Genomic DNA, 13,993 nt, shown 5'->3' with positions numbered 1-13,993 from the left:
TAATACACTATGAGAAGTATACTTTGCTAGGTTCTGCAGTCAATTATTTTCCAAGCTAATTCCGACACCTTGTGACTTGAAGATGAACTGCATCTATCATTACCTGCTGCAGGAAAGATGAAGGCAGAACAGAACACAGGAATGGAAAGATGACCTCACTGGGGAGAATACTAATTTAAATTTAAATATCTGGAACTACAATAGTTACATCAGATGCTGCCTCTACAGTGTTTCTGACTCCAGAAACAGTGTTGATATTGCCTTTCAGTGAAAAGATATTTGACTTCTGTGCTTTGACTTTTGTTTTGTATTTATAAAATATTTAGATGCTAGAATTTTAACCAAAAACTTTTACTTTTATTCTTCTGATTGCAAGAACAGACCACAGAGGACTCTACTCAGGCTGTAAGGATTTTTAAAAGTGCTTATAATTTACAAGCAGACCAAACCTTAGAATACCGTTTCAGTTTACACTCTGTAAAACAATAGAATTATGTTTTAGGAATTCAAAATCTGAATCTCAATCAATCATGTCTATTTCAGGCCTGTCTGATCTCTCCTCTGCTCTATGATCCTCACAGAAGAATCCAGAAATGCAGGGTAGAGTGGTTCAGTGAATGTGGTCTGGACTCTGTGTAGGAGAGTCATTGTGTCAGAGACGCTGTAGAAGCACAGAGTTCCTGCTCTGTGATCCAGATACACTCCTATTCTAGAGGAAGCAGGGATACGGACCTGTGCTTTACCATGCAAGAAACAGAAATTTCTCATAAAATAGCCCAATCTCCAAGATATTTTGTTATAGCCAAGTACGCAGTCCTCAGTTTTTCTTTTACGTCCAGTTCCTTTGTAACAAACTGCTACAGCCCAGTTGTCCCCACTGCACTCAACCTCCCAGTAACAGCGACCGCACAAACCATCTCTACACAGGACATATTCAAAGAAGTCAAATCGCTCTGGGTGATCAGGATATTGCTGGACTACATTTGAACATGTTATTTTCCTGTTGCCTTCTGATAAGATGATATTTTTGTGTGCAGTGTTTGGATCCAGGTGAAGCTGACAGAAATCTGAGGAGGAGAAATGGACATAATAACATATTGAACAAAATACACTTTGGTTCCAAAATGGTCACATTGTAACAGATCACTGATATTTATCAATTAATGAGTGTTTGCCTAGAAGAAACTGAAGTTCAACTTACACTTAAAAAAATAATTTTGAATCTTCGGTTCTGGAGGCTTTGCAACATGGACATTTGACACTTAAGAGACAAAACAAAGCAAACAATTAATTTCATGTTTCAATCCTTTTCAGTAAATATGACAATACAAATATATCAGAATATTCAGACCTTCTCAAGATATTCTGGCTGTTTGCTGATGACAGACGTCCTCCAAAACCTCTCTGAATGCTGAGATTGAAATGTCTTTAAATGACAGATGAGACACCCTTCAAAGAACACACTTCAGGGCTCTACTCTTCGAAGGCAGTAGTGCATAGGGATGCTCACAAAACATTTTGGGAAATTCTGCAGGTGTGAGTTTGGACAGAAGGAGGCCAAGCACTGCAGACCAGGACTTTACAGCTCTGCTCTTCTCTGTAGTGCAAACATCACACTCCACAAAGCAGCCGCTTTGTAGAGACGTCTTTTCTGCCAGCTCTCTCCATCATCTCCGCATATCAGAGTGTTCTTCTTCAGTAGAGGTCTCTGACTGAAGCTCTCTCAGGCATTGGGGACAGCAGCTACGGCCGGCTCCTGCTCCTTCTGGCCCCAGCAGTCAGTAAGGTCATTGGTTGCAGCTCATACTCAGTAACTGTGTCCACAGGGAATCATCACCGGCTCCTTCAGCCGATCTCGTATCTAAACAGACTGAAACAAGATGAACTGATCCTCAGATTCTGCCATATCTTTTTTTTTTTTAACAACTAAAATTTTGATAAAAGACCACATACAGTATTTTAAAGCATTCAAAAAAAAAAAAAAAAAAAAAAAAAAGAAAGAAAGAAAAGAAAAGAAAAGAAAAGAAAAGAAAAGAAAAGAAAAAATAAAGAGATTGAGATGCTTGGAAATAATCCTTTGATTAATAATTATGGTGATTTATATGTTGGATTTTATGCATTGATAAAACCCATCTAACTGTAGTAATTCATTGTATTTAATTCAGCTGAATGGCTTATTGCTTTTATAAATAGTGCCTACAGCTATCTTATAAAAAAACAGCAATTATGTTCAGTTTAAAGACATTTAAACTGATTGTGCTACTTTACAACTTTTCTAAAACATTTCTGGTTTGGTAACATTCTTTTTGAAATGTAGATGCAGTTTCTATAGATAAGCAGCATGGGTAGACAAGGTGTGGTGTATTGTGAATTATTAATGCTTTTATAAAACAGTTAACATGCATTCAAGAAGCATCATTAAACAGTTGGCTATAACTCAATGAACATACAGTACCATAGGCTACCTGAAACAAAAAACTTTTAAAATAGGCGCTTATATTTCTTCTGCACTTCGGAAACTATGGGCTTCCACCCACACAAGCGCACACATCATCGGATCCTTGAAAAGATATGAAAAAACACTCTTTGATAGCGCAAAGGGTGTTTTTTTTTTATTTTTTTTTTTTTTTCGTTTTTTTTTTTTTTTTTTTTTTTTAAATAAAGGTGAATAACGCAGACATAACCACAGCAGGGGTGTAACTCCTATGGTCACTTATTCACATTCATTACAATATTCATTTTGGGGAAGTCGTGGCCTAATGGTTAGAGAGTCGGACTTGCAATCCAAGGGTTGTGAGTTGGAGTCTCGAGCCGGCAGGAATTGTAGGGGGGAGTGAATGTACAGCACTCTCTCCACCTTCAATACCACGACTGAGGTGCCCTTGAGCAAGGCACCGAACCCCCAACTGCTCCCCGGGTCCCCACAGCATCAAAGGCTGCCCACTGCTCCGGGTGGGTATTTTCACAGTAACAGGGCTGTGTGTGTTCACTGCTGTGTGTGTGCACTTTGGATGGGTAAAAGCAGAGCACGAATTCTGAGTATGGGTCACCATACGTGGCTGTATGTCACGTCACTTTCGTCACTTTCACTTTCGTCAATAAATCGGCTAACTAAATTTACTTTTGCTAATACATGGAACTTAAGTATATTGATTGTTTATTACTAAGGGGTTTCCAGTGATACACAGATCTGTTTGGTGAAGCTACTTAAATAAAAAGTCTACAACAGTAAGAACAGAAACTAGCCATTTAAAAAAATGGTTAATTGTGACTGCAACCAAACTCTTGTGCGATGGAATACATATTTATTACATAATAATATTTTTACAAACATTTGTTCATCAAATCTTATTTTAGAGGCATTTGGAGCTGCCTGTTTCAGAATTTTAAAATAAGTTTTTTGTTGTTGTTTTTGCACATTGGAATAATTTATGTACTAGGTAAACTGCTTATGTTTATCTGTTTTTGTAATCTTATTCCCTAAAATAACTGAGACGATCTTAATATTTTTCAGCTAGGCAGAATGTCTCAAAATTATAGGCTACCTACTCTAAGGAGTTGGTAAACGGAGTGTTAATACAATAGCAGAGAAATAGGCTAACTCAATGCAATTTCTTTCAAAACAGGTACATAAATAAAGCCATTATCCGTGGATATTATAAAGTGTTTCTTACCTGTTTTGACAGTCACCAAGTCAGATATTCTCATCCTCTACAGTTTTACTCTAAACAATGTGGACCAGTAGGCAGAGTTTTTTATCAATGGGTGGAACAGGGAGGTTTTATTTCTCTAGAATCCACACATATACATACACTTCTTGCATTCAGTGTGGAAACACAAAGTGAGAGAAATTGAAAGAAAAGGGAAGAACCGGACACCCAAATAAGCACATAGAAACATAATTATTACATTAAAGAAAATGTGTCACACCTTCACAAAAAAAAAAAAAAAAAAAACAGCTTCAGGTTTATGTCATCTCTTTCAAAATAAGTCAGATTTAGCACAACCACTCATCAACAACAGATGAAGAAAACACAAACTGTATTTATGCGGTTGTGTTTTATTATGGTGAAGTAAACAAACTGAATAAAAGGGGCAAGATTAAAATTCTCACATTAAGTATTTTTGAAAAATAATAGAAAATGCCAAAAAAAATCAGGTTAATTCACTGTTACTTGTTAAGACCAGATAACTAATCACAGCTACATTTACCCATCTGCCAATATGCAAACTATACAGATAGTAGTTCTAAATGTTTGATACATGATTACTAGTCTGTGTGAATGTTCTGCTTCTCTATTATCCTGATAAATGAACCTGTACCAATCCCAAATGCAGGGTAGAGGGGTTCAGTGAATGTGGTCTGGACTCTGTGTAGGAGAGTCATTGTGTCAGAGACGCTGTAGAAGCACAGAGTTCCTGCTCTGTGATCCAGATACACTCCTATTCTAGAGGAGCGGACAGCAGGAATTGAGATTTGGGCTTTATCGTGTATGAAATAGAAATTCTGGTGATAGCGAGACAATCTCCAGGATACTGTGTTGAAGCCAAGTCTACTTTCATCACTTCCTTTACGACTAATTCCTCTGTAGGAAACTGCTATAGCGCAGTCGTCCCCACTGCACTCAACCTCCCAGTAACAACGACCGCACAAACCCTCTCTACACAGGACATTAGGAAACCTGTCAAATCGCTCAAAATGGTCTGGATATTGCTGGATTACATTCGATACTTAAAATCTTCTTATTCCTTATTTTCCTTCTGACAGGGCGAGGTAGTTCTTTGCAGTGTTTGGATCCAGTTGCAGCTGACAGAAGTCTGATGAAAATGATTGGACAAAATATTAAAATAAAGTATGGTAATTTTTTATAAATTTTATTCATTGTACAAATTTTCACATTTAAGGTAATATAATTTTGTGATATTTGTTTGTGTTGTAGAAATATTTGAAAAAAAAAAAATATTAATCTCAACTTACACTGCAAAAAATCACTTGGAGTCTTTGGTTCTGGAGTTTTTGCAACATGGACATTTGATACTGAGGAGACAAAAACAAAGAACATTTCAGTGGTACTTGTAAATGCAATTCTAAATACAATGAATAACACCATACACATTCAACAATAACATTTAATTCAGCCCAATTCGGCTTTTTATCCAAACTGACTGCATTATAAACATTTTCTATATATTATACAATTTACAATATATTTTATCGGTTCTTGCAGTTCTGGGGGCTAGTGCCATGCTCGTACTGTCTGAAAAAAAAAAAAAAAAAAAGAAAAAAAAAAAGAAACAGAAACAAAAGAAAAAAAAATGTTTTTGACCTTCTCGAGATATTCTGGCTGTTTGCTGTTGACAGACATCCTCCAAAACCTCTCTGAATGCTGAGATTGAAATGTCTTTAAAAGACAGATGAGTGTGTTGAGTGAAGCTGGGAACGTCTTCATATGAGGGTAAAACACACACAGACTGACAGCTCTGAAATGAAAAATAGATAAAATAGAATGTTTATTCTAATTAAAATGACTAAACAGTAATAAGTACAGAAAGAATATGGTGGGTATACATTATGTTGAAAAGAATTCATTACTCTATTACCAGAAAATTGACCTGATCATTCACCTAGTCAGAAGTTTCTCAATGCTCTGCTTGTGTTTTCTGAGTTCTGTCAGCTCTCGATCCAGATGTTTTGTGAATTTTCTCTCTGCTCGATCTATCTCAGTCTTCTCCTGATCTCTGATCTGCTCTTTATCTCAGAGCGTTTCTTCTCCAGAGAGCAGATGAGCTCAGTGAAGACCTTCTCAATGTTCTCCACGGCCTCTTGTGCTGAACTCTGTTGGAGACACAAAACTGTGATCATGTAGAGAGTCAAAGCAAGCAATGTATGAGTCAAATTCCAAATGGCTTTTTTTGCACCCTTGAAGGGCACTTCGGGAAGGGGATGCCATTTTTAGAGACGTTTTCTCTGAATCGGTTCACAAAGGCCCCTTCCAGAAGACCATTAGCGAAGGGAACATGCAATGGTCACTTCAAGGAAGTGAATTCCGTTTGTGATCATGTGATCTTTAGTAAGAAGATCTTATCTTTTGATGCATTTTAAAGCAAATTTGGGGTTGATTTCGACCTCCTCCATACAACCAAAAATAGACAAATTTGTGTTTATTTAAATGTAATACAAAATATTTTTAGTCAGTTATAGAAATATTATTTAAGATGGTAGTGTAAGCAAGTTTAGTTTGAAAAAGCTTAACAGTAAATAAGACAACATTTGAATCAAATAAAGAATTTTGTAGAAGAATGTTTAAGAAATATTTGCAACAACTGATGGAGTGCTGAATGCTGCGCTTTTTTGGTGTGGGTATTTTTTGATTAGTTTTTTTCTTCGAGAGGGGAGCTCCAAACACTTATACGAGACAGTAATGCCTTACACCCTTCAAAGAACATAAAGGGCTCTACCCTTCAAAGGCCGTGTAGTGAATAGGGACGCTCACTTCTGTTTGGAATCCGCCCAACGTAGTTTTATGTGAGCATTTTTGGGGAAATTTCTCTAAATAATCTCTAAAATTCAAACAAAAAAAATTCTCAAATAATGTAAGCAGACAGTAAACTAGTGGCTCTCAAACTCCAAAACACCATGAATAAAAGTCACTTTTTTATAGCACTTTTTTAAACATTATTTGGAGCTTAAAGGAATACTAAGAAACTTCACAAAGTTGTCCCCAATGCACGTGCAATCTGGGTTATATGAAGCGACGGGAACACTTTTTGTAAGCTTTTTGTAAGAAAATAAAAAATTTATTACAACTTTTTTTTTGTATTCATTTTTCAACAGTCTCCTCTGCATCACCGTATTCTGTGTATACTCTTCTGTTTCATCCGCGCCACAAGGATGCGCTGTTTCTATGTGTCTTTAGCTTTGATTTGAAAAAAAACAGCGCATCCTTGTGTTCTTTGCATACAAAAAGTGTTTCCCGTCGCTTCATATAACCCAAATTGCATGTCTGATGGCAGATGGAGTATTCTGACAACGACTTTCATACCTTTTATGGTTATTTACTTGGTAGTCTATGGGACAGTCACAGGCCTCCCGGTTTTTATCCAAAATATCTTCAATTGTTTTCTGAAGACGAACGAAGCATTTATGGGTTTGGAACGACATGGGGGTAAGTGTTTAATGACAAAATTTTAATTTTGGAGTGGAGTATCCCTTTAAAGTCATTGGCCACCATCTACCTTTATTGAACTAAAAAAAATCTACTTTTGTGTGTCAAACAAACTTTAAAACAAAACAACTTTAAAAATAAAGAAAACACAAAGAAACTTACTTTAAGAAGCTTAACAGCTTCACTGAGTTCCTGCTGACTTCTGTCTCGTTCCTGGATCAGCTTCTGACACACCTCCTTTATCTCCTCTAATTCTTTCTGATGATGTTAGCATAACAATTAATAAAACAACAGGTAAAAATAGAAACAACACCTTTCCATTCTGATAAAGGGTAAATCAAAAATCATAAAAATTTATGCAATATAATAATAATAGTTATTATTATTAAATATTTTATGTTTTTTTTATTATTGTTGATATTACCTTTTTACTAGTCCATTCTGAATCCACATACACAAAAATGTGTGTCCTTTATGATTATCAGTACACAAACAACAAATGTATTGATGGTCATCCTGACAGTAAATCTCCAGAGGTTTTTTATGACTGTGGCAGACGTTCTCCTGAACGTATCTGGAGGCTTGGACTAGTTTGTGCTTCATAAACGCAGGAGATTGATAGTGAGGCTGCAGGTGAGTTTGACAAAAGGAGGCCAAGCACTGCAGACAGGACTTTACAGCTCTGCTCTTCTCTGTAGTGCAAACATCACACTCCACAGCAGCCGTTTGTATAGACGTCTTCTGCAGCGTCTCCATCATCTCCGCTATCAGAGTGTTCTTCTTCAGTAGAGGTCTCTGACTGAAGCTCTCTCTGCATTGGGGACAGCTGTACGGCGGCTCCTGCTCCTTCTGGCCCCAGCCAGTCAGTAATGCAGCTCATACAGTAACTGTGTCCACAGGGAATTGTCACCGGCTCCTTCAGCCGATCCAAACAGACTGAACAGATGAACTGATCCTCATACTGACTCGCTGCAGACTCTGCCATTTCTTTGCAGATAGTTTATAGAGCTCTAATACAAACTGCTCTGCCAGAAGTAAATCATTAAAGAAAGAGAACACAAATCCACATGTAAATCATTAATAAATATGCACGTCTAAAAATCTACAGATTTCTTAAAAGTTTTGTGTATCATTATAAAAGAATAATCCTTAGCGCTTCACTCATGATCAAAAGAATAAACATGAAATCGAGACATAGTATTTTTTATTAAATAAACAGGCCTATGGTAGAAGTCTAATTTCATGCACGTTTTTAAAGCAAGGAAAAAACATTGGTAAACCCATTATTAACGTTTATGTTCGTCTTTTTTGATGTTCTTACCTGTTTTTACAAAATAAAAAATCAAATATATTCCCTCCTTGCAGTTTTAAGCGAACAAGAAGAGCGTGGATCCTTAAGCAGAGGCTGCTGTCGCAGCGAAATCGGTTTCGTTTCTCTTGAATCCACACACTTCCTGGTTTGCTCAGATATCTCTTGACACCAACCGCAGTAGCCAAAGAACGCAAAAATCACTAAGAAACGGCGGAACGGAGCATGCAACCACTTAACAACGTTATAAAAAATGTCATTTAAAAAAGCAAGAACAGGGTCGATTTTGGATTTTGTTATTTGATGACTTACTTTATTTAAATAATATATATTAAAACCTAACATTTACTTACTTTAACTGTCACGTAACAATAACGGTAATTTAAGATATTCTCCTGTAGTAGACAGTACACGAAGTAGCAGTTAAAGTCGCTCCTGCACAATAGAATGGTGTCCAATAACATATTATTTATTTTATTTGTTTTAACCGCTGCTAATCGTCCAACCATTTGTGTAAAATGATTCAGTCATTGGTGATTTCATGTTGGCTGGACGCAATGACACTGGCAAACCTATACAGAAAACATTTCTTGTTTTAAAAGAGAGAAAATCAGATAATTCAGCTGCTGTGGAGAGAACCGACAGAGTCTCACACAAATCAGATTTCAGATATTTCCTAAAACCGCTATTTATAAATACAAATGTACGATTTAATTTGATTTTTTTTGTTTTTATTGAACATTACAGTATAAATTCTACATGAAAGCAAAGAAAAAGAAGTATAAAGATTAAACTTTAAAGATTAAGATTAAGTTATGAAATAGCAAAACAAATCAGCTCAGTTGTCCAAACTGTAAAGAAATCATTTTTAAAGAAAGAAATTGCTAAAATAGCAGGTAGAAACACACACACACACACACACACACACACACACACACACACACACACACACACACACACACACACACACACACTCACAAAATGCAGCTGCATTTAATAATAATACATGTGTGAAGTAAAATATAATTATTTTGTCAACACCATAACCTGTAAGCGCAGTCTACTAGCTTCCACGACCAATTTTTTCTTTTTTTTTCTTCACAAATTAACCCTGACACTTTGCTGGCTTAATGATGAACTGCATCATGGATTCAGACATTAATGAGCTACAGAAATATTGCTGAAGATGAGCACTTTCAGATTACAGAAGACACAAAAAGCTGATATCCAGTTTGACACTCTCAAGTGTGTGTTGTGTATTTTTTGTTGGTGTTCAAGAAATTTTATGTCTTTTGTTCAGCCAAACTACACATTTCAGGATTTCAGCAGCTGAATTTGAACCTTGAAAAATTATGTTTTTTTTTAATGGTCTATCTGAGCCCTTCTCTGCTCTATGATCCTGACAGATGAACCTTTCTCAGTTACAAATGCAGGGTAGAGGGGTTCAGTGAATGTGGTCTGGACTCTGTGTAGGAGAGTCATTGTGTCAGAGACGCTGTAGAAGCACAGAGTTCCTGCTCTGTGATCCAGATACACTCCTATTCTAGAGGAGCGGACAGCAGGGATTGAGACATGCTCATTATTATGTATGAAACTGACATTCTGCTTATAGCGGGACAATCTCCATGATTTTTTGTTGGAGCCAAGTCTACAAGCATCACTTCTTCCTTTACGACCAATTCCTTTGTAACAAACTGCTACAGCCCAACTGTCCCCACAGCAATCAACCTCCCAGTAACAGCGACCACACAAACCCTCTCTACACAAGATGTAATGAAACCCATCAAATCGCTCTGGGTGATCAGGATATTGCTGGACTTCATATAAACCAAATATTTTCCTGTTCTCTTCAGACAGTTTAAGTTCTTTGTGTGCAGTGTTTGGATCCATTTGAAGTTGACAGAAATCTGAGGAATAGGAATGGACATGAAACACAGAATTATGAACTCTATTATTATTTTCTAAAATTCTCGTTTTGCTTTTTGATGATATTTACAAATTAATATGTGTGTTTGTAAAAAAAAATAATAACTTGATTTACATTGCCAAAATGTATCTGGAGTCTTTGGCTCTGGAGTCTGTGCAACATGGACATTTGACACTGAGAAGACAAGAAGAAACACAATTGTACAGTCAATGTTTAGGTTTAATCCTACATAGTATGAACGCCACATTTTATATCCCAAGGAAAAGAAGAATTCAGACCTTCTCGAGATATTCTGGTTGTTTGCTGTTGACAGACATCCTCCAAAACCTCTCTGAATGCTGAGAGTGAAATGTCTTTAAAAGACAGATGAGTGTGTTGAGTGAAGCTGGGAACATCTTCATATGAGTGTAAAACACACACAGACTGACAGCTCTGAAATGAGACAAATACATAGCTTGTAAAGGATACCTTTTGCTTTACATAAAGAGATACAGAACAAACATGTATCCATGGTGATATGATGTCATATGGGGGGGTTCTCACACACATATGATCATAAAATTTATTCACTTATTACCTTCAGACAGTGGATCTGATCATCAGTAATCAGAAGTTTCTCGATCTCTGCTTGTGTTTTTCTGAGTTCTGTCAGCTCTTGATCCAGATGTTTGTGAATTTTCTCTGCTCGATCTATCTCAGTCTTCTCCTGATCTCTGATCTGCTCTTTAATCTCAGAGCGTTTCTTCTCCAGAGAGCAGATGAGCTCAGTGAAGACCTTCTCAATGTTCTCCACGGCATCTTGTGCTGAACTCTGTTGGAGACAGAAAGATGTGATCATGCAGAGAGTCACAACAGCCTAAATACTGTTTTATGTGACCAATTTGAATTAAATATATTATTCCATGATCATAAATTAATATTGTCCAAATCCAAACAATGATCCTGCATATCATCAGTAAAATTAGTCAGTCAAATGCCATAAAAGTGACGTTTCTGGTGGAAATATTTTTTTGTGTGTTGCACATAAAATAGGTGACACTACTGGAAACTGACACATTTACTCACTTACTTTATTTTTTGTGCACACAAGTCTGGATTCTATAGTAAATGCTAAAGTCTCATTTATTGATTTATTTTCTTAAATTCTCCTTCTCATACTACACACCTATACAAGGAAACAGCTCTAAATCATGTAAACAGCAGCACTAGAATCTTCTGATACTCACTTTAAAAGACTTCACAGCTTCACTGATTTCCCTCTGACCTCTCTCTCGCTCCTGGATCAGCTTTTTGACACTTCACAGTTATCAACCTTTAACTCTTTCTTCTGATGTTATTATTACAAATCATTAATTAATATAAGTAGCAATATATAGAGCTTGCAAACATAATCTTTTAAATGTTAAGGATCAAGGTTAAGTGAGGTTAGTGAGGTAATGAGGAAGTAGATACTATTATCCCAGTAATTCAAGTTAGTAATAAATAAATAACTTTGACTAATCAACTCAGGAAAAATGGTAACTACCTGAAATTCTAAGCATTCATTACCTTTTTACTAGTCCATTCTGAATCCACAGACACCACACTGTGACCTTTATGATTATCAGTACACAAACAACAAATGCATTGATCATCATCCTGACAGTAAATCTCCAGAGGTTTTCCATGACTGAGGCAGATGTTCTCCTGAATGTTTCTGGAGGCTTGGACTAGTTTGTGCTTCATAAACGCAGGAGATTGATAGTGAAGCTGCAGGTGAGTTTGACAGAAGGAGGCCAAGCACTGCAGACAGGACTTTACAGCTCTGCTCTTCTCTGTAGTGCAGACATCACACTCCACAGCAGCCGTTTGTAGAGACGTCTTCTGCAGCGTCTCCATCATCTCCGCTCTCAGAGTGTTCTTCTTCAGTAGAGGTCTCTGACTGAAGCTCTCTCTGCATTGGGGACAGCAGTACGGCGGCTCCTGCTCCTTCTTACCCCAGCAGTCAGTAATGCAGCTCATACAGTAACTGTGTCCACAGGGAATCGTTCACCGGGGCTGCTCCTTCAGCCGATCCAAACAGACTGAACAGATGAACTGATCCTCATACTGACTCGCTGCAGACTGCAGATAGTTTATAGAGCTCTAATAGAAACTGCTCTGCCAGAAGTAAATTATTAAAGAAAGTACATAAATCCACATGTAAATCAATAATGAAAGAGCATGTCTACAAATCTACAACATGCTTACAGTTTTGTGTATTAAACAGTAATCTGAAAAGCATTTCACAAATAACCAAAAGAATAAACATACACCATCCAAATTAACATATAATTATGAAGCACACACAATAATTATTGAATGTTCTTTTTTACCACAAGCAAAAAGACATAGGTAAAACTATTATTTATGTCTCTATGATGTTTTTACCTGTTTTGACAGAAAAGTCAAATATTAGCTCCTTTACAGCTTTTGCCTGACTAGAACAGCAGAGGTTCGTGTAGCAGGGAAATAGGTTTTGTTTCTTGTGAATCCACACGCTTCCTGGTTTTCAGTGTGTAGATGTTCATATTTCACGAGAGACAGAGAAAGAAAAGACCAAGAATGTGAAGAGGAGATTATAAACATATTGTTTGTGAGGCCGTGACTTTGCAGTTTTGTTGCTCCTCCCTCTACTATGAGCAGAAGGGATGGAGAGATATGTTATGATTCTGACTCAAAATCATATCTCTCCATACCAATAATCAGACAAGTTAAGTAATGCGTCTAATAACAGATATATCTTTTTTTTTTTTTTTTTTTTGCTTTAACTACAAACACATTTCAAGCCATCTGTTTGCACAATGAAAAAAAAAAAATGATGATTTCATGTTGGATAAACACCACCATTGGCATCAAACTTATAAAGTTGAAAAAGTGAAGCTTCTTGGTCATAAGAGCAGATATTCATTCAGCTGCTGTGGAGAAAAACAATAATCACAGACAATCTCACAGATTATGGATTCTTTAGAAAAAATATTTCCCAAAACAGCCACATTTTCACTTTAAAATCTGATGATCATTACAATGTTTTTTAAACACAAATGCAATATTTCATTCAGTTTTATTTGATCAAGATTACATTACTAACTTAATTTGTGAACAAAACTTTGAGGTTGGCTTAAGAAAGCCTAGTCTGAAAGCTTGAAGAAGCTTGAAGATAGATATCAATGTTTTTGAGTGGCCAAGTCACAGTCCAGACCTGAATCCAGTTTATATTTTTTGGAGAGAACTGAAAACCAGAGTGATGGCAAGAAAACCATCTAACCTCAATTTCCTGGAGATCACTGCAAAAGAGTAGTCCAAAATCCCAGTGGAAATGTGCAAAAAAACTTGTCACCAATTATAAAAACCATTTGACAGCCGTGATGAAAAAAAATCTTTGCCATTGATTATTGAAAAAGGGTATGAATTATTGTGGACATTGAATGTTTTGTCAAAAGGTTATAAAAAAACTAACATTCTTCATTAAAGGGTTATTCCACCCCAAAATGAAAATTTTGTCATTAATCACTTACCCGTAAAAAGCTTTGTTCGTCTTCGGAACACAATTTAAGATATTTTGGATGAAAA

At 36.4% G+C, this 13,993-nt stretch overlaps 3 pseudogenes; all 3 read right to left on the bottom strand.

The window, feature by feature from the left end:
- Nucleotides 1-369: 369 nt before the first annotated feature.
- Nucleotides 370-1,671, bottom strand: LOC122147822 (annotated as a pseudogene).
- Nucleotides 1,672-4,266: 2,595 nt separating this feature from the next.
- LOC109103966 lies at nucleotides 4,267-8,754 on the bottom strand (annotated as a pseudogene).
- A 61-nt stretch (nucleotides 8,755-8,815) lies between these two features.
- LOC109078470 lies at nucleotides 8,816-12,625 on the bottom strand (annotated as a pseudogene).
- Between the last annotated feature and the right edge of the window lie 1,368 nt (nucleotides 12,626-13,993).

This window comes from Cyprinus carpio, chromosome A15 (genome assembly GCF_018340385.1).
Source record: "Cyprinus carpio isolate SPL01 chromosome A15, ASM1834038v1, whole genome shotgun sequence".
In the NCBI taxonomy this organism is placed as follows: Eukaryota; Metazoa; Chordata; class Actinopteri; order Cypriniformes; family Cyprinidae; genus Cyprinus; species Cyprinus carpio.
The sequence above is the reverse complement of the archived record's forward strand: the minus strand, read 5'-3'. Positions and strand labels throughout refer to the sequence as shown.